Source organism: Protopterus annectens, chromosome 5.part0 (assembly GCF_019279795.1).
Source record: "Protopterus annectens isolate FY-2018-M chromosome 5.part0, PAN1.0, whole genome shotgun sequence".
NCBI lineage: Eukaryota > Metazoa > Chordata > Ceratodontiformes > Protopteridae > Protopterus > Protopterus annectens.
The window spans coordinates 1,310,925,922-1,310,951,689 of NC_056735.1; the positions used below are offsets into that span (position 1 = coordinate 1,310,925,922).

Sequence of the window (25,768 nt, forward strand, 5' to 3'; positions counted from 1 at the left end):
TTACACAATGTAGAGTAGAAAATGCTGGCATGGCAGGATGGTGTGAAGATGGGAAAGGCATGAATATGTGCAGTAGGTATGCCTTACCAATCTTTGAGAGCAGTTATGCTCTGTAGCTCATTCATTGGCTAAAAAAAGTAACATTGTTACCATACCCTTTCCATGGTAACTGATCCACCACATATGTCCTTTGCATTTTGCAAGTGTGCATGTGAGTGCAGAAGACTGATTGACACACTTAGTGCAACTTGGCTCACATACATAGCAGACAGAAACAGGTATTCATTAATATTTGTATGTGGGTGGCCAGTTAGAATAGCTGTTGTGCACAAAGCCTCTAATATACTTGCATAAACTCCAGCAGCCTCGATGAGCCTCATGACACTATGGAAGATTACATTGTGCGGCAATCAGCCAGGCTTCTGTCACAGCAGCAAAAACTGTCTTTATTATTAGCTACACTTCTTACGACACAAGCATGAACTTTAAAATATTTACTTAATATATCCACCTAAATGTTTACATAAATCTGCATAGGAAATGTTTTACTGATGTGCTTTCTATGGTTTGTAAGTTACAGCTGCATTCAAGTGGAGTACTGTGAGGTGTGTCCAGCAACAGTGCATTAAATGGGGCAAATGGGTACAACCGCATGAGCACTTCAACAGTAACGTTCAACACTATATATATTCTTACTATGCTGCAATGTCAGCATCAATCATAACAATTATACAGGTGTCAGCTGTGCCTGCTTTTGTTATATGAAGCTGTGTACATGCAGCTAAGCCTAACATCAACAACTACAGGCTGCACTTGCCATGAGTGCTTTATAAACTCCATACCTTCAGAGAAAGAATGTACTACAGATATACAAATACTGTTTATTGTTACGGGGTCAGTATCTTATATACTCCTGGGATATATTAGGGGGACCATCTTGCAACACACAGGATACTAGATTATATGAGGGTGTGTATGTAATTTATGTAGTGATGAGTTTATTCTTTTATACATTTTTGGGGGGACCCTGAATCATCTTATGGCCTTACTACCCACAGCTCAAAATCCATGCCAGGTTTACGAGCTAATCCTGATTCCCTAGAATTTCTCCAATTTATAGCTGTGACTGTTCATGGAACCAAAGGGCATCCTGGGGGTCCTAGCCATTATCTTTGTGCCAAGTTATTTTTCTGCATGCTGTACCCACCACCCCCCCCCAATGCAATAATGTGGTGAAGTATGAGGGATGGCTGGCATGCCATGTAGGTGTGGAGTATATGTTCCAACCTCAAAGTCAGCTCATCCATGCCCACCACAGTAACCCTACCTTGAGCTACTCCCCTCAATGCAGCATCTCCAGCTTCTACCAGGGTTTGCCACATGGAATGTCCACATAACAGACTAACTATCCTTTCCCTACTACTTTATTAGTCATAGGCCTGCTAATTGAAGTCAGGTCAAGTGGGCTGTAGTCAGGGATTTATCCCTCTATTTCACATGAGCAGTTGCTTATCCTCTCTTAAGTTATTCTTATTTTTCACTGCATGATGCCTGTAAAACAAAAGCCATGCAAATGCAAGTTCTCACATACAGAGAATGAGATCTTGCTGCAGGCCATCCATCTTTGCTGTTGGCAGAAGATCACCCATGATAAATCTGACCGGTGCCATTATGAACATGCTTGGCAAGATATGGTGCCATGACATAAATACTCTCTGTGGCAAAGGCAGAAACTATGGCCAGAATAGATGTTGGGCAACATGACAAATGCTGCCAGGTAGTGTGACACCCACCTTGCAAAGGAACTCAGGGCAATAGAAGGTGGTTCATTGGCCTAATCACCATTAAATGAAATGGGGAGCTCTACATTGGATCACTGAGTCCTCAGGAGGCCACAGTGGAGTCTTGGACATTGACATGGAACTAGACCACCATCCAATAATATCACTGTAGAGTCCTCAAGTGTGTATGTCTTTTGTGTATTAGGTAACTGCATACTGGATAAATGTATACTGTACTGTGGATTACATGTACTGGCAACATACGACAAGGCCACTAACACAAAGTAGCATTGCTATTTTATGTGCTATCACTATAATTAGTACCTATCATTCACTCATTGGGAATAAAGTAATGATGGCATAGTTGTTTGTATGTCTGCAACTTAGTGAATGTACAGAGCCACCAGTGAGGGACATGCTCAGAACATGTCAGTCTTTGCTCAGATGGTGTACATTTTACATGGTGTGGGTCATGACCAAAGTGACTGCATGTTCCATATCTGTGACATGATGGATATGTTCTATAAGTAGCTTGCATGGCACAGATCACCCTGTGTGTGCAGGAAGTGTGCCAGACACGCACTTCCTGTGGTCACTCCACCTCTGTCTCCAGTGTTGAGGGCCACCATGGAAGAGGTAGGTCATGGTCAGACTCATGTAATGTCACCATTTCTATCCTACTATCCAGTGTGGAGTTGAGTATAGTAAGACATTGACAGCCATGAGAACAATGAATTCATGCTACAGATCTTCACAGTATGGACCAGACCTCACATTCATGCAGCACTCCTTCCTCAGGGCAAGGGCTGGCTAGTGCCAGTGACTGAGAGGGTGATCCCATGAAGAGGGGTACACAGTCTGCACACAGACATTTCCTGTGGGTGTCATGGACCTGCCTTAATGATCTTACCACAGTACTGCAACATCTGCTGAGGCTGTGCCACAGAAAGCACACACTAATACATCTTCAAAGCCAGATACCCCACCACATACACACAGACAACCCTGGGCATCACACATGACCTGGCAGTTGATGGAGGGGAAGCCCTTGCGGTTAATGTAGGCCCTACCCCGCTCACCGGCTGGTGCTTTGATGCGTATGTGCGTGCAGTCTATTGCACCCACTACCTCAGGGTATTCCGCTATTTGCTGGAAGAGACGCATATTGCTGGCCAATACCTCACGGGCATTGGAGAAATATACATGATCACTGACATGTGCTGACATGGCATCCAGGAACTGGTGCAGTACCCCGGAGGCTGATGCCTGTGATATCCCCATCATATCACCAGTTGGTCTTTGGAAGGTACCTGTTGCTAGTATTTTTAGGCCAACACATACCTTGGTTTCCACTGGGATGGGTTCCCCTCTGTTGGTTCTGTGTGTGAGGCGTGGCCTGCACAGCTCAACTATTTGCTGCAGGAGCTCTCTGTCCACTCTATAACGCTCTACTATCTCCATGTAACCCGTGGTAGGTGACCCTGGGCCTGTAGACTCTTCTCCATCTCCTCACTGTGGGTTGTCTGGCACCATCTGCATTGTCACCACCCTCAACAAGTCGCCTATGTCTCATTATGACAGCTATGGCAGCCTCTAACATTTCTGCTCTGAGTTCAGCTTTTTCAGTTTTCACTTCTAATAGCTTATTCCTGTCTTGCAGTGTCTCTTGAGAGAAACATCCTGCACTGCTGTTTGCAGAGTTTTAAGTGCTGGGCTGGGCTACTATTCTGCCTGTGTAATTGCCTGCTTCTAATTGTTTTCACCTGCTAGCTCCAGCAGTATTCCCTGCGAGCTTCCTACTAATTCTGTTGCTTCCTTTTTCCTTTCTGTTTCCTCAGGGGGGAGCAGCGTGCATACCAGCAGAAACACACTCACAGTGGCTTACACGCGCGCACACATGCTTACATGGTTCAGGATCTGCCTATTCAGGTTAAAATGCGTGCACACCAGCGCAAACAGTCTTACAAGTCTGCCAACAGGCTCCCACATGCTCAGTCTGCCCTACATGCGCACAAACCAATGCAAACAGTGTTAAACATCTACCAACACGCTCCCACATGCTCAGTCTGCCTTACACGTGCGCGCACTGCCCTACTCACGCTTCATGGCGCTCACACGTGTGCATGCACACCCAGCAAGAAACTTTGGTGTAAGTAACAGTGTACACCTTCCATTTCTTGACTTTCCATGACTTATCTTGTGGCACTCCTCTTTCCCTGATCTGTGTCTGTCATCTGTCATGTTACACTGACCTCCAATGAACTGTATTTCTTTCTACCATTCCCCCCTGTGATGTCACCTATCTCCTTCTCTATTCCTCCCCCTTATGTATCTCTTACACTACTCAGACTGTGCTCATTTGCTATGTGACTGTGAGATTCAGTATCCTAACCCTCATTTACATGAGATTGCCTACTAATGCTTAGTTACATGTCTTAGACTCAGCTTCCCCCCTTAGCAACCACTACACGGTGGCCATGTTGTTTTTGGTCTGCTGGTCCCTGCATTCTTATTCCATGTATTGCATAAAACCCACATTTGTGGGTTTATAACCTTCATTTTTATGTTTTAAACAGTGCAACCCGTTTGCGTGGGGCTGCGCTGCGTTTAAAATATATATATTTTTATAATTTTTGCATCGGGTTACCTTGCCAATGGCCACATATTTGGCCATTGGCATGTTGCCTGACACATATGCACCCTTTATTTGGAGCTGACATGGCTCCGTTGTGATTTTTGCAGAAACGTACTCAGTTGTCAACTGAGTACATTTCTGCAGCTAAAACGCCTCTTACACGGGCTGGTTTCTGCTTCTTGGATCGCTAATATACCTCATTTGCATACCTTTCGGCTGCAAGTGAGGTATTTAGCATATCCACGCCCAGTCCGTGTAAGAGACGCTTTACCTGGTCTCTTACACGGAGTTTAGGGCTGTTCCTGGATCGTGAGGCTTACATGGAGTGTTACACATCTCTTACACTCCGTGCAAGCCTTCTTGAATCCTGCCCTATATTAACAATTATTCTGATGAAATCCTGCTTTTTTACTGATGGGCAAAAAGCAATTACTGAATTTCTGAAGCTTAAATAAAAGTGCTCGCATTCACTTTCTGAGTGTTTGTTAACTGGTATTCCTTTCTGGAGATAGCAGCCCATCCACATTCGGTGGATTGCTTTTGGTTTACTAGTTTTTGTATTTGGTTCAGTTATCCACTTTCAGAGTTGTCGTTGGTAATTTATGAGACAAACTTCTTAATACTTAAAAAAAATATATCAGCATTGATATATAGTACAAAGCTCGCAACTTCTGGTCAACAGCAAAAATGAATAAATAAAAATGTATTTTAGTCTCTTGGGGAGTGTCAACATCAGTTTCAGACAAACTAAGAATAATCTGAATAATCAAGAAATAAAAGGTTATTCCTGTTATGAAGGAGTGCTGAATCATATGTTTAATGAAAGCAGCTGCCTCTGTGTCCTTCATCTTAACACCTGAGAAATCAGTCTTTTTTTTTAATTATACCTCAGCCATTGTTACCTCCACACCCATGGCTTTGGCAGTTGGTTCCACATTTTTTTCCATCTCATCCATGAAGAATTATTTAATTTTAGCAGGCATTCTACCTAATACCTAATACGTTACTCTCCTGAGAACAAAATCTAGGATGACCCACAGTGAAACAAAGACAATTCCAGTGAACAGTCATAGTATAAGAAAACTATCATACCTGCTTATTTACATATTTACAGATTATTGAAAGATAAGGAAAGCAGCAGATATAGCACTATGAGATCTTTCTGTGAGCGTTTATTTAAAATATGCTGTCAAATGGAATGCTAATAGGAGATACAAGAGTAGCCATATCAATATCCAAATAATTTTCTTTCTAGAAGAAATGCAGCCAGTTGAAATAACTGAAGTGACAAATGATGGTATTGTTTCAGCTCATCAAGTATGTACCTTTAAATGGTCCTTGAACAGATTTCTATGAATTTTCATGCTGATGTGATATTTCCAGAACATTTTTCCAGATGCATCTTCTCACCATGCCTGCTAGCCATCAGCCCACCTGTAAACAAATTGGCCTATTTTCCACTCCCTGAGCAAAAACTGATCATGGAAGCTATCATATAGGCAACCATCAGATTTATGTATAAATAGGTATCACAAGGGATAAGAAACTAAGAGTAATGCTACTCAACGCTAGAAGTCTAAACCTCAAGATGCACGCACTCGAAACTCTCCTTAGCATGGAGAACATCGATATCTGTGCAGTAACAGAAACCTGGTTCAGGACTCCCGAGAGCACCCCAGCACTACCAGGTTATACCTCATACCATGCTTTTCGGCCCCAAAACTTGGACCGAACCACAAAAGGAGGGGGAGTATCGATATTCATCAAAGATACCCACACCTCCAGGTTGGTGGCAAAGCACGAAGCATCAGAGACTATCCATGTGCAACTAACAGTGGGTAAAACTGCCTTCCAGTTTATAGCCTGCTACAGACCACCCTCCCAAACCCAGGAACCCCACTCGGCCTTCCTGAGAACACTGGAAAATATGAAGGTCTCTCTGAACACCATTATATTGGGCGACTTCAACTACCCAAACATAGATTGGGAGCATTACTCTAGCTCCAACACCCTTGCCCAAAGGTTCCTACAATTCATAAACTCAAATGCTATGGAACAGCTTGTTACCACTCCCACAAGAGGGGAAAACATACTGGACCTGATCATCACCAACATGGGGACTCTATGCTCCAGACCAGAAGTGTATCCCTCACTGGTAAGATCAGACCATAAACTGATCTCACTGGATATTCACATCCGCACCCCACGCCCTGCCCAGAAAACCACAGTGAAAAACTTCTCTAAAGCAAATTTCACACTCCTCAAAACTGAGGTGGAATCCTTCAAAGCCCCCGGGCCTGTGAAAAATATGGCCCAGACAGCAGAATCCTTTATAAATGCATTCTATGAACACCTTCAGGAATGCATGGATCATGCAATCCCAAATAAAACCAAGACCCAGTCCTCCAAAGGCAGACGACCTGTCTGGTGGACCCCAGCCATAAACAAACTATACAATAGAAGGAGGAAGCTACTACATGATAGAGCAAAATCCCAAAAGGAAGGCATCTCTGATTAGTATTAGCAATAAACTAAGGGCACTCATAAAATCGTCAAAGGCCAGCTTCGAGAGAAAAATTGCACAGGACACTAAAGATAATCACAAGGCTTTCTTTAGTTATGTTAGGAACCTGGGTGGGAATTCCCAGATATGCTCAGAATTAGTCCAAAATGACAAAAAATACACTGATCCCACAGACATTGCCAACATCCTAGCTGACAGGTTCAGCGCAAACTTCTCCCCCCCCTCCCCACCAAAAGGGCAAATATCTATCCCAGCAGAGTGCTGCCCCCCGACATCTCAGATGCTCAGGTGGGAGCCACCCTCTCCAAAGCAAAAAACACAGCATCAATGGGACCAGACGATGTCCCAGGCTGCGTCCTACATGAACTCCAAGAAGAGCTAAACCCAAACATAAAACTACTGTTCAGTCTCAGCCTTACTACAGGATATGTACCCAAAGAGTGGCGTACAGCAACAGTGGTCCCTCTCCACAAAGGTGGTGCCTCAACGGACCTTGGAAACTATCGCCCCATAAGCCTGACTAGCTTGGTCTGCAAAGCTATGGAAAGGATCATCATGGACCTCATAAATAAAGATATTGGGGACCTACAGACACTGGATCCTACCCAGTTTGGCTTTGTTAAGGGCAGATCCTGCCTCTTAAACCTGGTTGACTTCTTTGAAACAGTCACCAAGGCCATTGACGAAGGGAAGGTGGTCCACACAGCCTATCTGGACCTCGCAAAAGCCTTCGATACAATACCCCACTCAGGCATTATAGATAAGCTCACCAGCTTAAATATAAACCCCTATGTCACTAGATGGGTTGCAAACTGGCTCAAGGACAGAACCCACATGGTTAGAATTGCTGGAGCCATGTCAGACTCCAAACCAGTTACAAGTGGCATCCCACAAGGCTCAGTCCTGGGACCTCTCTTGTTTGGTATATATTTCTCGGAGGTACAGGCCAACACGGAAGGACTGTGGCTAACCAAGTTCGCAGATGACTGCAAACTGGGTGCCATAATCGACTCTCCAGCCGACACAAGCATCCTCCAAAAGGGCCTCATAGAAACAGAAAACTGGTGCCAGAGCCATGGCCTCAAGCTAAACGCCAAAAAGTGTATAGTCATCCCCTTTGGCAAAAACAAAGTGCCCACAAATTACCACATAGGTGGTAATCCATTAAGTACAGAAGAAGTTATTAGGGACCTGGGGACCCAAGTTGATAGCAATCTCTCATTTGACAACCACGTGGCCAAAGTGGTTAGAAAACATTTTATATAGCCCACCTAATCATGAAGGGATTCACATCTAGATTAGGGGAGGTCATCGTGCCTCTTTACTCTTCCCTCATCAGGCCCATAATCGAGTACAATGCCCCTTTGGGATGTACCTTACCAAACACATGCAGCAACTGGAAAGACCCCAAAAGTACCTCACCAAGAGGATCAAAGGGCTCAAACAGATGCCATATGCTGCCCGGTTAAAGAAACTCCAGCTCTACTCAGTGGCATACCGCCTGCTCAGAGGTGACCTGTGCCTGACGATAAGGCCATGTCCAACCCGAATTAAGGGACATGCTGCACCTCAAAAAATCCAAATCCCATCGAGCTACACGCTCGAGAGACTTGAACCTCAGCACTGAAATAAATAGGACATGCTGAAGGGACAGATTCATAACCCAGAGGCTCCCTTCACTATGGAATAAAATCCCAGTCCAGGTTAGGCAGAGTCCCTCATTGACACTCTTCAAGAGGAATCTTGATGAGTGGATGGGAGATCATAGGTTTACCCCGGGTATCACTTCTGTGTCACTGTTAGACAGAGGCACAGTATACTAACCTCGAAAAAGGGCATAGCAAAATTAATTTAAAATGGGTGGCGAAAGCCAAACATACTCTGGCTAGGCTTATAAATGCCCTAGGGCAGATAGCCTAGTATGAACCTATGAACCTATGAACTAGTACCCAGTTACTCCCGCAGCAGTCTTAAAATGTAAAGTGGTCTGAAAGTCAGGCAAAATGCTTACATGCTTCTTAACCGTTCCTAAACTGGTTCTGCTTTGACATATCTATCTAAGCTACATTTAATGATCTTACTGATATGTAGATATAAGTGTACTTGAGTACAACATCGACAGCGGGTTGGTAAACACCATTTACATGTGTGGGAATCTGACATTTCCCAGGTGGGGGAATTTTCCCTTTCCACAAGGATTATGTTATCTCGAAGTTAGTACACATTTATATACACACACATATATATATATATATATATATATATATATATATATATATATATACACACACACATACATACATATATAAAATTAGTAGAGGGTGCAGGGACTTGCCCCCTTTTGCAAAAGCACTTATTTTTTGGTTTAGCCTGATCTGGGATAATCTTTGAAGCATTAGCAACACATGTCAACATTCTTCATTTTGATGTTTTCATGTTGACCAACCTGCTGTCGATGTACATTTAATTATACATGTACAAGCACACATACATGCATATATATATATATATATATATATATATATATATATATATATATATACTGTAAAATGTCTGGGTGTGAGTTTGTTTTTTTTTTTGCTGTTTGTGCGATCTCGGAGTTGGTATATATAATTGGGGTGGGCGCAGCCCACCACATGGGGGTGCCGGGGGGCTTACTTACATATAGTGTAGGGTTGTATAGCTTGTATGGTGTGGGTAGAATGGTGTGTGTGTTGTGTGGTGTATGGTGTGTGTATGTTCGTGATTGTGTGTTTTGTGCTTTTGGGTTTTGGGATTGTGAATCGTTTGCCTTTATAGTTTCGAGATACTGAAATTCGAGATTTCAGTATTTTGAGATTATAAAGAGGAACTATATATATATATATATATATATATATATATATATATATATATATATATATATATGCATATGGAGTTGAATTACCCCAACATCAACTCACATAACAGCGAGATGACGTCAGCAAAAGTTTAAAAGAACATACTCCTGGAATGGCAAATTTCACCTTCAGGAAACTAATCACTTGGCCACCACTGACCAAAACAAAATCAACCCATCAACCTCATACCCTCCCATAACTAATTGCACCAACTCCGAGGTCACATTACAGTGGAGAAAAGAGCAGGTGGTTAGTTTCCCAGAGGCGAACTTCACAGTTCTGGGAGTTCATTCTTTTAAACTTTTGCTGATGTTGTCTTGCTGTTATGCAAGTCAACGTTATGGTAATTCATTGCTTTAAAGGGGATCCATATGTATATATAGATGCACACACACACACACACACACACACACACACACACACACACACACACACACACACACACACACACACGCGCACACACACATACACACACACACACACACACACACACATGTATACATTGGACTTTTTGTCCCCTTTGCCTGGTAACCATCAGGTGCTTTTTTGACCTACTGGTCTATTCATTCTTCACCCAACAAAGTAAGAGACAAGTGAGAAGGGGCTGCTCATATAGGCAGCCATGTGGGTTACAGACTTTCCTTTTTATGGTTCTAACCCCATTGTGTATGCTCATTAAAACATCCAAGGATCAGTGTGCAATGGGCATCTTTGAAGACACGCCATTCACTTCTGCAGTAAATGTCATCCCTTAAGACAGCCCTTCCTTCCTTCCTTCCTTCCTTCCTTCCTTCCTTCCTTCCTTCCTTCCTTCCTTCCTCCCTCCCTCCCTCCTTCCACAAAGCCTGGAGTCCTCAGTTTCCATTGCAGCTTCAATCACTGCAATGTGCACCCTTAGCACACATACCAACAGTTTGCCCTGAGAAGAGGCAAGCCAGCAAAGTTGCATCACTCGTTTCTGATGTATCATCTCCAGCAGTCTCCTGAGCTGCTATTCAGACTTAGGTCACCTTGATCACATGTTGCTGGTCCTCTGACCACCATATATTGAGTAAACAAAGAACTCAACAGTAAAGGGTTTTTCATTGAGGGAAGTAAATTTTTTGCACCTGCTATGTGGTGGCTTTGCTTTACTTCCAGACTCCAGATCTCAGCTATATTGCATTTAAGATAACACCATCTTGAAGAAAAGAATAAACATACATTATTGCTTTACATTTCATTATACACCCCATGATGATCTAGACTGTACACTGGAATTAGTGTAGTTTCAGTATCATCATTTAGACACTCTACAATGCTCTCTGTTTGATGAGATCACATGTCTTGGCCCATATGTTGATTCCCTGCAATAATCAAACAGCACCAAGTACCAAAATTACAGAAGAATGAATTACCAAAGCAGCATTCCTCCTCAGTCCCACCTGCTGCAGGTAGCTCATCCAGCATCAGGGCTGCCAGCTAATGCCACTTCATCTGGATTATTCATTATCCATTGTGCCGTCCTGTAATTACGAGAATTATGTACTGGTTGTAACAGTGAGTTCTGCAACTGCTGGTGAATACAAAAATTCATTCTTTTTTAAGGAAATTCCCTTTTTCTTGAGGTGCAGTGACTTCACATGTGATTATATTCACTGATTCTTTATAAGGGCAAAGTCCCCAGCATGGGACACATAGAAGGCTTTGTCCCCTTTTAGATGCAGGATTCAATTTCTACCCTAAAGTATTTTTTTTAAAAGTCAGGTAGAGTTCATTATCCTGGCATTCAAAGTTGATACATGGAGCCTCCTTTTGACAATCTGACATAACAGTCTGCATGCACAAGGGTGAAAGCCAAGCCTTAATATAGCTATACCTTCATTGCTTTTCTGTGTCTCTTTGTGATAATCTAGAATGGATTGTCCACCAATAATTATTTATGTATTTTCAATAATATATTAGCCTGTCTGATTAGTAGCAAGGCTTTAGACCTGAAAATGGTGTTGAGACTACTCCACTGATACAGTAACACAATCAAGCAATTCAAGCCTCTTTAACCATATACTTCAGCAGCCTCAGAGTTGGGTAAAAGAGCAAAGGGGTACAGGAGACACTGGCAACCTGCATGAGAGCGCATGGTGGGGCTTTCCTCACAAAAAAATTATTCTGGGTTTTCCACATTTGAGCATGTATGTTTTTATTGATTATTGTGTGCTTAAAAACTAAAGCTATATGAGTAATATTTGAAAGCAAACTACACGTGTGTCATACTCTGAGTAGCATGCCATGGCCTCTCATAGTCTGCCACGTGTAACAGACATGCAGAAGATCCACTCTGGAACACAAAACTGTCATAATTCATGAAATGACTCTCATTACATTGTACAACCTTCTGGCAGCTGCTACAAATACACTGCACACTGGGCATGCCTAGTATTCTCTGCATGCCAACATTTCTTCATGTTCTTAGACAAATGTTAACTGATAGCCCAAAATCAGTAGCGCATAAATCACATCAGCCTGTGTTCATTACAAAACTTTGTAAACTGTTTATATGTACAACTATAGAGACTACTACATTATTACACATACTGAATGCAGAGGTGTGATATATAAGCAGCAAGGATTTCAAGGAAGTTTAATGTCTAGAAACATGGTTGCAAGACAGTTTTGTACACAAGTTCAAGCTCACCCATACTATACGTCTCAACAGAATTGGCTTTATATTTTTTTGTATTTTCATCATAACAGTTGTTGTCTTCTGGCAAATCATAGAGTATTGAAGCCACTAACTATTGGCGGACATTTGACTTTCAGATTTCATATCCTCCAGAAAATGCATAGAAAGTCAAAAACTGTTATTTTATCAGCTTTCTAAGTTTATAAGAACTGTATTTCAAAACTGTATCATACCGAGGTTAGGAAATTAATCTTTTTTCCACTGTAGTGTGATCTTGGAGTTGGTATATTTAATTTACGGGGGTGTGTGGGAGGCAGAGCTCCCCACACGGGGGGGAAGCAGGGGGGCTTTCCCCCCTGCAAAAATGTAGTAGATAGTGTGTTTGTTAGTTAGGTGTTGTTGTAGGTGGAGGGGATCTTATTTACTTGGGCAATGTAGTTTTCAATGTTATGAAGCACACTTTCAATGTTCTGAATTTTCAATGTTTTTGGTTTTCAATGTTTTGAATTTTTGTTATTATGGTCTCAATGTTATGAAATTCAATGTTATGAAATTTCAGTGTTATGAAGTAGACATATATATATATATATATATATATATATATATATATATATATATTTCGATTATCAAATTCAAGGATGTACTGTATAAATTATAAAATTGTGTTCCAAAGCTATGTTTATGAGTGGAGTTAAAATCAATGCTAAGTTCAGAAATTAAGGAATTTTTAAAATTAATGAGCACAAATATTCACTTACTGTAATTTTGATTTGCATTGTTAGAATGTGTTGAGTGTATCTTATTTTTGTCTCATGTTTGAGGCTATTTCCCAGTCACTATTCAAAATTAAGAAAGTAGTAATAAAAGGAATACTATTTAAGAAAAATTGCTAAACAGGTACGTTCACTTTAGAATAAAAAGTATGCACTTATGTCTTTCAAGGTCTATTTTGTGTGTGTGTGTGTGTGTGTGTGTGTGTGTGTGTGTGTGTGTGTGTGTGTGTGTGTGTGTGTGTGTGTGTGTAAGTTTGGAGCTTTCTTCCCAGATTGTCCACTAAATTTGGACTCTGCCTAGCTGATCAATGTAACAAAAATGCAATGAGCAATTAAATAAACTAAGTGAGGGATGGAGCCCTCACTATGACCCAGAGGTGTGATTAGTGGACTCAGTATTAGACCAGCTATGCAGGGAGGGAGGGAGAGGAGTGAAGATGCATGATATGTTGCTCTACTGAGGGGATGGGGAGTGCAGTGGGTGTTCGGGGAGCATGTATGGAGGTCTAATTTCTACAGTGGTAACCAGGGATCCACTTCCCATGCTTGATAATAGGGGGGACGCTACTTGCTGGCAACATCCACTGCAGAAGTGAGAGATAACAAGAGTGGATAGCCCATTGCACATCACCCATTTTGGTCCATAAGCTAGGATTTAGCAAGACCATAGGGCTAAAAGAAGAAAACACTCAAACTACCCCTAATGGCAGTGTAATTTATGTCCCCTCCCCAAGCTAGCCCTCACCATACCACTCAACCTCTTAGTGCTACAATTTTGTACAAAGTCTGACAAAATGGGGGACAAAGGCCCAAAAATAGGAATAGATTTTAAATATTGTTTTTATAACCTTGGAAGGTTGCTAGACTCATATGGCTTCTGTTAACATGCATTTTTCTGAAGGATTTAAAGTCTGAAACTGAAATGTTTGTCATTATTTAGTGACTTCAATCACCAAATAATCACACTGATTTGACAGAAAAATCACAAATTTTATGAGGAACAGACGAAGAATATGAGGCAAAACTCTGGACAGTCTGCAGAAATGTGGACCATTGAGAGGTATGGTATTTACCCTGATGATGGGAAATGAATGCGCCATTTGGCTGGTCAGAGGTCTGATGGTCGACTGGCAATGGGGGCAAAAAACAATGATAAAAAAGTAAATAAATGAAGAAATTGGTTATGTTCAGCAGAAAACATTATTTTAAATAAATCTACTGAATGCAATATTTAACTTCTTGAGCATCAGTTAAATTAAGCCAGTATGTCATGTTCATTTAATGTCATTTATGACCAAAGAATTTTGATTACATAGCAATTAATACTTAGCATCCATTGACTCACAGTGTAAAGGATACCTCCTGTTAATATATAAGATGACTGAAATGGGTGTGCACTTTTGCCTGTATGCTTACATAGTGATGATTTAATTGCAGATAAGCTAGCTGCTATTACTTCACTAATCAGCTAATAATGTGTTCTATAAAAATGCAGACTTCTGTACTGCCCCATGCTGACTGACTCCAGTCATTAAAATAACTCCAAACATTTTTTTCTAGACTTGTGAAATATGATGGATAGCTACTGAGGTCCATGGGGTTATGGAAAAACAATCATAATACATCCACTTTAAAAACTAACTAATTATGTAAAACAGGCTTATTATTAAGGTAATAAAGTATATTTTCAACTGATGGGTTTTCCTATTTATTCAAAATAACAACTGTGCAATGCAAAACGCATTGTGCGTGTGTAAATACAGTGTAATGGCTCAACCCAAACTGACCAACTACCCTTCCAGCTGATTTAAGCCAAAGAAGCAGTGCAACATAAACTGGGCAAACAAGGTTGTTAGACCACTCAGCCTATGCTTTTTCATTCTTGTACCTTTCTTGGCCTTGCTTAACTTCTGTACTTAGAACTATTTTGAACATTTCCTTTTCACTGAGATTCATCAAAATATTTCCTGAGCAAGTCACTGTTGGTCAATTCACTTATATTCTATTGCATGTGGGCACTACCCTGATTATCAGAGATTACTTTCTTGAAAACCCTTTGAATTCTCCTTTGTGGTGTTGTTGTTTTTAGCCACACTTCTGCCGCAAGCTTGTATTTCTGTAAGTTATTTCTCCACTGGATGTAGCTGTATATCTTTGATTTACACCTGTTATTCGTGCTGCTCTTTCCTCTGTATAATATATATTCATGTACAACAAGGAAATGGCATAGCTAGCCTTCCATCAAGAACTACAATTCATTTCAAGAGTATATTTGGCTGAATACTGTCATACAATCTTTTAAACTCTACTATACCCTTTAAGCATATGACTTTGTCAAATATATAATTAGCTTACTGTAACCATGTGCGTGGGCTTCTATAAAGTGCTTTATATCTCATTAGTATAAACACATTTTATACACAAAAAAAACGCCCTGCCAAATCAGAATTATAAGCACTTTTCCTACCACTGTCACATTCTCACAGCTAAAATGAAATTATTATCCTGATGTAAATCCATTTCCTAGACCTATAATTTTACAATGCTAATTTTTGCATTGACAAATAAATACATTTACAATATGTGTATTATAGACATATAACTAAAGCAAAGTGTTGCACTTACCAAAGAAGAGAATTTGTCAGGAATGTGAGCAAGATGATCTTTATTTAATAACCACAGGGAATGTGGATTTTTTATGCCTTCCGTAAGTCAAAAGCAGTTAAGCAGAAGAGATAAATCTGTAAAGCTGATTTTTTTCTTAATAAACTGCAGTCACCCGTCACTTTGATTCGGTTTCAGGGAGTATGCAAGCTTAAGTAAAAATATTCTGTTCTAACTCTCAGCTGTAAATGCCCCTCCCACTTAAGTGATATCATTAAATGTGGCACGAGGAAGTCTTGAAGAAAATGCTCTTAACAGGGAGTGTATTTCCTGGTAAGGTAAGTAGTGAGTACTCAAAGAATAAGCACAGTATCTGTTCACTAGTTAGACTCTTATAATATTTCATTTGCATATTTATACTGCTGAAAATAGTATGGGATTGGCCACATTTGGCACTGGTATTTTTTTTTAGCTTCTAGTGGTTTAATTTTATCAAAATGTAACTATCGTTTGCTGTTCAAGGATAATTCATACTTTCTTATTTAAAAATAATTAGTGACTTTTCTATTTAAAAGGCCACAAAGTCAATGAACTACACTGGAAACATTGTGAAACATCAGAACAATGACTATTTCTGTATTAATTTTAATTTCAAAGCAGTTTATGTTTTCTATTTTGCACTGAGACATATATAAAGAATTAAAATGAAGGAGTACAATTTATGGTTTGTGAAAAAAAAAAATGTAAAGTGAGCGGACACATATGTGTAGTTCTGCCATGTGGTGTTTCTCAGGCATTTAAAGATAAGTTGCAGGCATCCAGTTTAGAAGAGCATGTCATGAAGACAAAAGCTGGTATAAGGCAATCAGAGCCTTGTCATGCACAAAGGATGCTAAATCAGTGCCAATACAAAATAAACTTTCATGGATTCTGAAAACCACTCATTTCACATTTCTCTTCAGATGTTAACACCTTTGCAGGTGAGTTCCACATTACCGTGATTCTTCACAGACGTACAAAAGGCACAATTATGTTTTTTAGGTAGTATATACTGATTGTAAGCATCAATGACTGCAAAAGATGTTGAGTGTAAAACTGTACTGTTTGCATATCAGGACATTCACCTTTCCTCAAGGTGTGGGGAATCTTGAAGTTGACTGTATTTGTCAAGGGGTACAGGAGGGTCCTGCTTTCTGCTTAGGATGTACATAAAAATCACTCTTGGAATTCCATGTCAAGTTTCATTTTTTGATTCTGTATAGAATTCAGAATAATGTTGTCCACACCTATAAAGCTCTCCTTAAATACTGAATCGGGAACAAAAGCAAACGCAGAGACACTTTAAATATCAATACTATTGCCTTAGAAATTGACAGCCTAAGAGAACATGAAATAGCATGCATCTTCTTAAATATTTTATTTATTTATTATTTATTACATTTGTTAACCAGGAAATAGTCTGACTGGACCACTGGCCTATTTTTAGCGGAGGCCTAAAGCTCCAGAAAAACAGTACATTATTTACATTTGATATTCCAGACAAGCACAAATATTAAAACAGCCACAATACTTGTGAACAAGAACAGGTTTGTGTAAAGGCTTAAACTACAAACAATAATGTTACAAAATATAAATTATACAGATTAATGTTAAGCTGAGAGAACTTTCTAGGATTGTATTGGCTTGTGCTTACAGTGTATAACAGAATAATTAGTGCATACAGGTACTCCTTGAGAAAGAGCTCTCGGGTAATGGGGCTTGAAATTTCATTTTCCAGCATAACACAATTATTGATACAATGTACTTCAAGTGGTGCCATACAGTAGTAGATTACTGTGAACAAGAGAAGGTAGTGGGAGAGAGAGAAGATGTAGAAGTAGGAGAAGAGCAATGAAACAGCGAGAGGTGAGGAGACAAGATAGTAGCTGGGGCTTTAGTAGTCAGTCCGGAGGATGACAGAAGCAAAGCCAATGAGTAGTCAGATAGTTGTGTAGTAGTTGTTTGAAGTCTTGGTATTGTGGATTATTAGCTATATTTTGAGGAAGGTTATTCCATTGTTTGGAACTTTTGTTAGAATAGAGGCAGTCGCCGTGATAGTTGTGGGAATGGGAGACTTCTAGCATCACTTTGCTGGAGGATCGAATGGGGCTGGGGTTTTGTTTAGGTTGTACCAGATTGGATAGAGCAGGGCAGGAGTTGGTTTGGTGAAGTAGCTTGTACCATAGTGAGTTGGTTGAGAGCAAGAAGGTTAGGGAGTTCTAGCCAGCTGAGCTGCGAGAGGACAGTACAATGAGATGAGTTGTTGGTAGCAAATTTAGTAATCTTGTTGCAACAGGATTCAAGATTATTTAGATCAGTCTTTCAAAGATTTGTGAGAATATGAGATCCATAGAGTAGGGTAGAAAGTAGGCGAGACCGGGCGGTGGCTAGTCTGGCATTGAAGTAAGATATGGTCTGGCCCTATATAGGGTCCCAAGCTTGAATTGAACTTTTTTGATAGTCGAGGCGACATGTTTATCAAAGGTTAGATTTTCATCAGTAGTTACGCCTAGACGTTTTGTATGAGTTGTTGGTTCTATTCTGGTGCCATTAGAAGAGAGGATAGCTAGGCGGGACTGACATGGTTTGGGCTTTTTAGATTTGAATATTATTAATTTTGTTTTATTTGGATTTAGAATTAGTTGATGCTCAGAAAGGTTGTTTTCTATGCCTTTGAAAGCAGTTTGCATTTTTACTTGGAATTCTAGTAGGGAGGGGGCAGAGCATATAAGGGCAGCATCGTCAGCATATTGGATAATGGAGGCTTAGTTGGTAGATGAACTGAAGTCATTGGTAAAAAGGATAAAAAGGAGTGGCCCAAATATAGAACCTTGGGGTACTCCAACAGAGATGTGTAGCAGGGGGGAGAGAGTGTTTTCCCATTTGGTTAAATGCTAAATAAAAGACATTCTTAACTATAATGATTGCCACTACTGACTGACTATAATCAGCTACTTTTTCTCAAAAATCATAAATTTTAGTTGCAGCAGAGCAAGATTTTGAGTCAAAATCATGGATGCCCCTATAGGCATTTGAGAGATATGCAAACTTGTTAGAACCATTTGCTTAAACTGAAGTGAATTTCATATTGTAATACATAATTGCAATGATTACATAATGTGATTACATTGCTCAGTAAAATCTTATCTGACAAACAAAACACAACTTCCAGGCGATGTTTCAGTGGCAGTTTTCCTCATCGATCATGGCTAATCACACAAGTGAATGTTATGAATGTGTGAGAAATACACCTGCCCCTTCCATTCTTTGTGAGAAAAGCACAACCCCATTCCCTTCTGTCTGAGAGAAACACACCCTCCCCTTTCATTTTTGTGAGAGAAGCACACCCTCCCCTTCCATTATTTGTAAGAGAAGCACACCCACCCCTTCCATTCTTAGTGGGATAACACACCCCCTTCCATACTTTGTGAGAGAAGCACACCCCCTTCTATAGTTTGTGAGAGAAGCACACCCCTTCTGTACTTTGTGAGAGAAGCACACCCCTTCTGTACTTTGTGAGAGAAGCACACCCCCTTCTGTACTTTGTGAGAGAAGCACATCTTTCCCTTTCTTTCTTTGTGAGAGAAGCACACCCTCCACTATCATTCTTTGTGAGAGAAGCACACCCCCTTCTGTACTTTGTGAGAGAAGCACACCCCCTTCTGTACTTTGTGAGAGAAGCACACCCCCTTCTCTACTTTGTGAAATAAGCACACCCCCTTCTGTACTTTGTGAGAGAAGCACATCTTTCCCTTTCTTTCTTTGTGAGAGAAGCACACCCTCCACTATCATTCTTTGTGAGAGAAGCACACCCGCTTCTGTACTTTGTGAGAGAAGCACACCCCCTTCTGTACATTGTGAGAGAAGCACACACCCTTCTGTACTTTGTGAGAGAAGCACATCTTTCCCTTTCTTTCTTTGTGAGAGAAGCACACCCTCCACTATCATGCTTTGTGAGAGAAGCACACCCCCTTCTGTACTTTGTGAGAGAAGCACACCCCTTCTGTACTTTGTGAGAGAAGCACACCCCCTTCTGTACTTTGTGAGAGAAGCACATCTTTCCCTTTCTTTCTTTGTGAGAGAAGCACACCCTCCACTATCATTCTTTGTGAGAGAAACACACCCCTTATGTACTTTGTGAGAGAAGCACACCCCCTTCTGTACTTTGTGAGAGAAGCACACCCTCCACTATCATTCTTTGTGAGAGAAGCACACCCCCTTCTGTACTTTGTGAGAGAAGCACACCCCCTTCTGTACTTTGTGAGAGAAGCACATCTTTCCCTTTCTTTCTTTGTGAGAGAAGCACACCCTCCACTATCATTCTTTGTGAGAGAAGCACACCCCCTTCTGTACTTTGTGAGAGAAGCACACCCCCCTTCTGTACTTTGTGAGAGAAACACACCCCCTTCTGTACTTTGTGAGAGAAGCACACCCCCTTCTGTACTTTGTGACAGAAGCACACCCTCCACTTTATTCTTTGTGATAGTAACATACCCTTCCATTCCATTTGCTGTGAGAGAAGCACAACTCCGTTTCCATTCTTTGTGAGAGAAGCATACCCCCTCCATTCTTTGTGAGAGAAGCACACCTCTCCTTTCCAGTCTTTCAATCTGATTTAATGCACTTCCATTCACAACGAATACTCAGTTCTTCAGTACACTTTTGCTTTTTGCCTAAGAATTAACTAACATTTTCCACTTTTCTTTTGTACAGGTTTATGATAAACAGCTGTAATTCTTTACTTACCACCACAGCTACTGGTAGAAATGTTTAAGAGACGTTATAGCTGTAACTCTTGTTATGCCAGACAGAAGATTTCTGGACTGTATTATGCTGACTATTTTTAGTATGTGGAAACATTATTTTTGGAATTTCTGAATAAATAACAAGTAGCTGTAGATGTTCTGCAGGTTTACCTTTTAGGTTATAGTAAATATTTTAGTGGAAGTATCGCTTGTTGTTCCTTTTGACATTAAGGTATATGAATCTTCAGCCTCACTAGCATTCTGTCTTCCCCATGTCAAAAATTCAGCTCCACAAACACAGCTAATTCAAGTAAAGGGAAGACATTCTAAAATATATAATTGGTAATCCTAAATTTCAAAGCCATCAACAAGTACATCATTGAAAAAAAAATATCAACCAAACAAACCACTGAAATCCCAAATAACAGTACATAGCCGATCACAAAATGAAACACAAGCATCCTTTTGCAATCACTGAATTCAAATTAACATCTCCAAGAACATTAGAATCACACACATGCACCCTCTTCTCCATACTGCCCTGCTATCCCTTGTTCTTCAGCCTAATACCTCCTCCTCCTGCTTTAGTTGGTAACCTTTGTAAACATTTAGTATATTGTCCTTGACAATACTATCCTCCTACTTCCAGGTTTATTATTTATCTATATTGGTCAACGTATTCACTTAATAGATCTCTCTCTCTGGTTCTTTCTGTCTACTCTGTTTGCCCTGCTACCTGTTCACTGTCTCCTAAGGTTATTTTTTCCTCTGCAAATTCCTCTAACAAATCCCCTCTTTCCTTTCTCCTCCACTGTACAAGCTCTATTTCAACCATAACTTACTTACCTTATTGATTATTTTTCTTCTTACAGAGCTGCACAGGGGGCCATGGCCAGCCTACTCCATTCTCCCTCACTATGCCCTGGCTCATTCCAGTCCCCTACCCCCATTCCCACCAACCCCCATTTCAATTACATTTATACCTATCAGCCCCACCCACATAACTACCAATCACAACCAAGACCTCAATTTAATTCACTCAAACATCTGAATATACTACAAATCATTTGTACTCTACAACATTAGTACTAAAGCAAATTAACTACAGCCCTACTGCAGGTTATCCTCCTTACTAACACACTAACCTCTAGACTTACAGTCTACCTCCATACTCACACACTAACCTTTACAAACACATTCTATCCACAGTCCACATAACATACCTCAATCCACACAATAAAATTCAAACTACCCTCTTACACTGCTTCCCCTTACCATGACTCACTTTCAAATAACACACCTCTAAACTGTCTCTAGTTCTATCCTACTACTCTTATACTCCCTCACCTCTTACCATACTCTACTACAACACAACAGTCTCCCTCCCTGGCAAACCACACCACTGTCACACCTAAGCAAACCTTCAAACTATACTATAACACATACCCTTTTCTCTACCACCAGCATGGACTGTCATCTAAATAGATTCCATCCTCTAAAAACTTTTTCCCACACCTCGCAAAGACAAGACAAACTACTAAACAAATTTATCAAACTCAACCTACATATACTTAATCAGTTAAACCAATCTGTGGACATACATCCCACTCCTGGTCCCATGCTACCACCCATCATAGCAAGCAGCTGAAACTCTATTAACCTTGGACGACTACACCAAAAAAAGTCTTTGACAGCACTGAACTTATATTTGCCAAATTAAAAATCACCCCCCAAAACTGCATTAACATCATAGGCAGTTATATTCCACTAGGCAAAAATATTCCCACTTTATAAAATGTATTTAATTGGATCTCCAAGTCCTTCCCACAATTTTAATGAGGCTCTTCAATTTTGACTGGCTTGACTGATCCTCACAAAATGTGTCAACTCACATTAACCTCCATGGGTGTATCCAACTCATCATATCTCCTGCAAGGACTGACAAATCTTCCAAATGACAGTCAATCCTCGACTGGATTTTGATTGGCAACCCCTCCTTAGCATCTCAAACAGGCTGTCTCCCTGAAAGCCTAAGTACCATAATCCAACCTTTCTTCTTAGGACCTGTACTCACCAATCCATTCAGACTACCTTCCACTTAATCAGAAGCAAAAAAATTTTCAACCTAAACAGTTTCATCTCCGTACTAAATAGTTGCAACTGGGATTCACTAAAACAGCTACCTCTAGAAGACACAATAAACTCCTTCAACACCACCTTCCTAGACATACTAAATTATGATGCACCCCCTAGAACTATTAGAATTAAATCAAATTATAGGCCCTGGCTAACTAAAGAATGTAGATCCCTACTCAAGGCTAGAGACAAGGAGCGGGATCAATTTCACAAAAACAAAACACAAATCCCGAGACAAACTTATCTAGAACTACATAACAAAGCAAAAATAGCTAGTGAGAGCAAACAAAATCAGCCACTACCACAATATACCGAATAAATACACAAAGCACCCTCAAATATCCTGGACTACAGTTAATAACATACATCATCCAGGTAAATCAGCTACCCCTAACCCAACAACAACAACTAACAATTCTGACAATATAGCAACCCAATTCAATAAATACTCTGCAGAAGCTATTCAAGCCCTAGCAAACTCTCAAGGCATCATCAGCAACTCTATCCCTTTTACCCCCAGCACAGCACCAACTTTCAAAATACTCACCAAATTTAGTTTACACCCAGTGTCTGTTAAATCCATAAAAAAAATACTTCAAAAACTGAAACCAACCACCCTAGCCACAGATAACTTTCAGAAGACTTTCTACAAATTGCAGCTGAAGCAATAGCCTATCCAAAACCATGCTTAAAAAACTGGTCACTGTCTGAGAGTCCTGTTATTTGGAAAACTTCCCATATTCTACCACTATACAAAGGAGGTAATTCCACAGAACTTACAAATAACAAACTACTATCACACACCCAACAAAGCTTTTGCCCCTTTCATAGCACCACCACCTCACTAATGTCCTTCAGCAATACTGTTACTCACCATAGAAACAATGGATAATATGTACCTACTATATTCTTGGACCTATCCAAAGAATTTAAAAATAAATCACAATCACAAAAAGTAAATCATAAATAAATAATTGTATTTTATAAATATTCTCTCCACCATAAACCTTAGTAACTCCTCTATCTCATGGTGCCAAAGCTACCTAGCAGGATGACTGTAAGCCATCGAGTGGAAGAACCACATCTCCTCTCTGCTCCCAGTTGCCTTAGGAGTTCCACAAGGCTCTATCCTTAGACCTGTACTTTTCTCTATATTCATCAACCAGCTCAGCACCTCCACTGAAAAAGGACCTGTGTCCAGTCGGACTTTCCCGGTTAGCAAATATAAAATAAATAAAAATAAATAATGCACAAACCCACCACACCACTCAGCACCACACAAGCCACTGAACAACTTCTACAAACACTTCTTATACATAACCAGACAAACAAAACACACACTCAGTGTTTTATATGGGGTCTTCCATACAATAGTAGAGGCTCTGTCCCCATGTCCACATATTTTTTGATGCCAACGCTATGGCCACACAACTGCAGATTACCAGAAGTAAGCTCTTAGCATTTGACTATCAACAAAATGTGGCTTTAACAGAAATAACTGCTGCATTCTCAAGGAAGAAAAGGATGTCATACAAGAGCCCTTTGTAGAAAAATATCCTGGCAGACAGCTTTACATTCTCTTCTGCTTAAATGGTTGCTAGGACTGCAGTCTTAGTCTTAGTCAACATGGAAATTTAAAAAGACTTTCACATGGACCTTTACAAAAGAGAAACTATTCCTAGCAATGAATACTTCTGACAAGTGACTAAAGACCAAAACTATCAAAGTTTGTGCTAAATGTGGGTCTAAGTTCTTTTTTACAGCTCAAACAGAGAACCTTTTCCATTTGCTTTTGTAGGTTCTTAGTGCAAAGAAATATTGCACAGACAGCAAAGGGCATACAACTCTTTCAAAAAGTTCCTAGACATAACAATCAAGGAAATTGGTGCATTCCTTTCACTCACCTTGAGGGAATGGAGACGGGAGTGACTTATTGCTGGATGAGTGAGTCAATAGACAATTGTGGTAGAAAAGACATATGGAGGGAATTTAAAATTGACAGAGCAGAGAGAACCAGATTTGTCTAGTTTAGAATGCCACCAGAATCACCACAGCTGGGGCTACGAGAATGAATGTTGTGATGAGGAGAAACAGAAGAAAGGCTTAGTGGAGACATGCCTGATAATGAGCTAACATATCATGCCTACATCATTTAAAGATGAGATCAAAAAGAAGAAACAGCAGCAACTGGCAATGGTGGATGGACTGAATGGGAGGCACGTAGTAGGACCTGATCTCTGAAAGATCTTTCTGGCTGTTGATGAGATCCTTAAGTATGCATCAACATGTGTTTGCTCATCTTATCTGCTAAATACTTCCATTTAGAATGTGGACTATCAAAACACAACACATGTTTAATGCTCCACTCATGGACTTTTATATTTTCTTTACACAGGGTATGCAAACAGGTGCCACCCTCGTTATTGAGAAATCTTGCTAGTTTGCAAAAAGAAATTTCAGCAAGCGACAATATTTTGAAACTAAATCACTGTAAGCCACTTTCAGTGAACCTCAAAATATATTTTTTGCAGGAGGCAAACCCCATTCATCCCATATCTGGGGTAACAGCCACATAATGCCCAAATTTTTATGCCAGCTCCATGGTCACACAATAGTAGGAAAATGTAGGCTCTGTTATTGCAGAAATTGGCATTCAGTGGAATGGCTTCATGGTATGCACAGTCACTAGAAGTGCTGCCATATACATCTATCTCACATTTATATTTTTCAGGTACTGTATTGGTTTAAAAAGAACTTAGACATTAGGACTACAGAGATATTCTGCTGCACTGTGAGGATACAGATCACATTAAAATGGAATATTGTAAGGTATCAAGCTTGAATAACAGGTTTACAGTAGTTAACCTTGTTGAAACTTGTGTCAGAAGATGACATGAATGTTTTAGTTACTACATATGACTGCCAGGGTTTACATTGAAAACCTTGAAACTGCATCCATCGATCTGCATGTGGTCGAATGGCAGTTTTCA

General features: G+C 40.3%; 1 protein-coding gene across 1 annotated transcript in view; it reads right to left on the reverse strand.

Moving 5' to 3' along the window:
* Positions 1–16,059, reverse strand: part of LOC122801641 (T-lymphocyte activation antigen CD86-like) — a 258,709-nt gene extending 242,650 nt beyond the window's left edge. The window contains exon 1 of the mRNA XM_044071120.1: positions 15,880–16,059. The gene's annotated coding sequence lies outside the window, so the exon portion shown is untranslated. The remainder of the gene's footprint in view (positions 1–15,879) is intronic.
* Between the last annotated feature and the right edge of the window lie 9,709 nt (positions 16,060–25,768).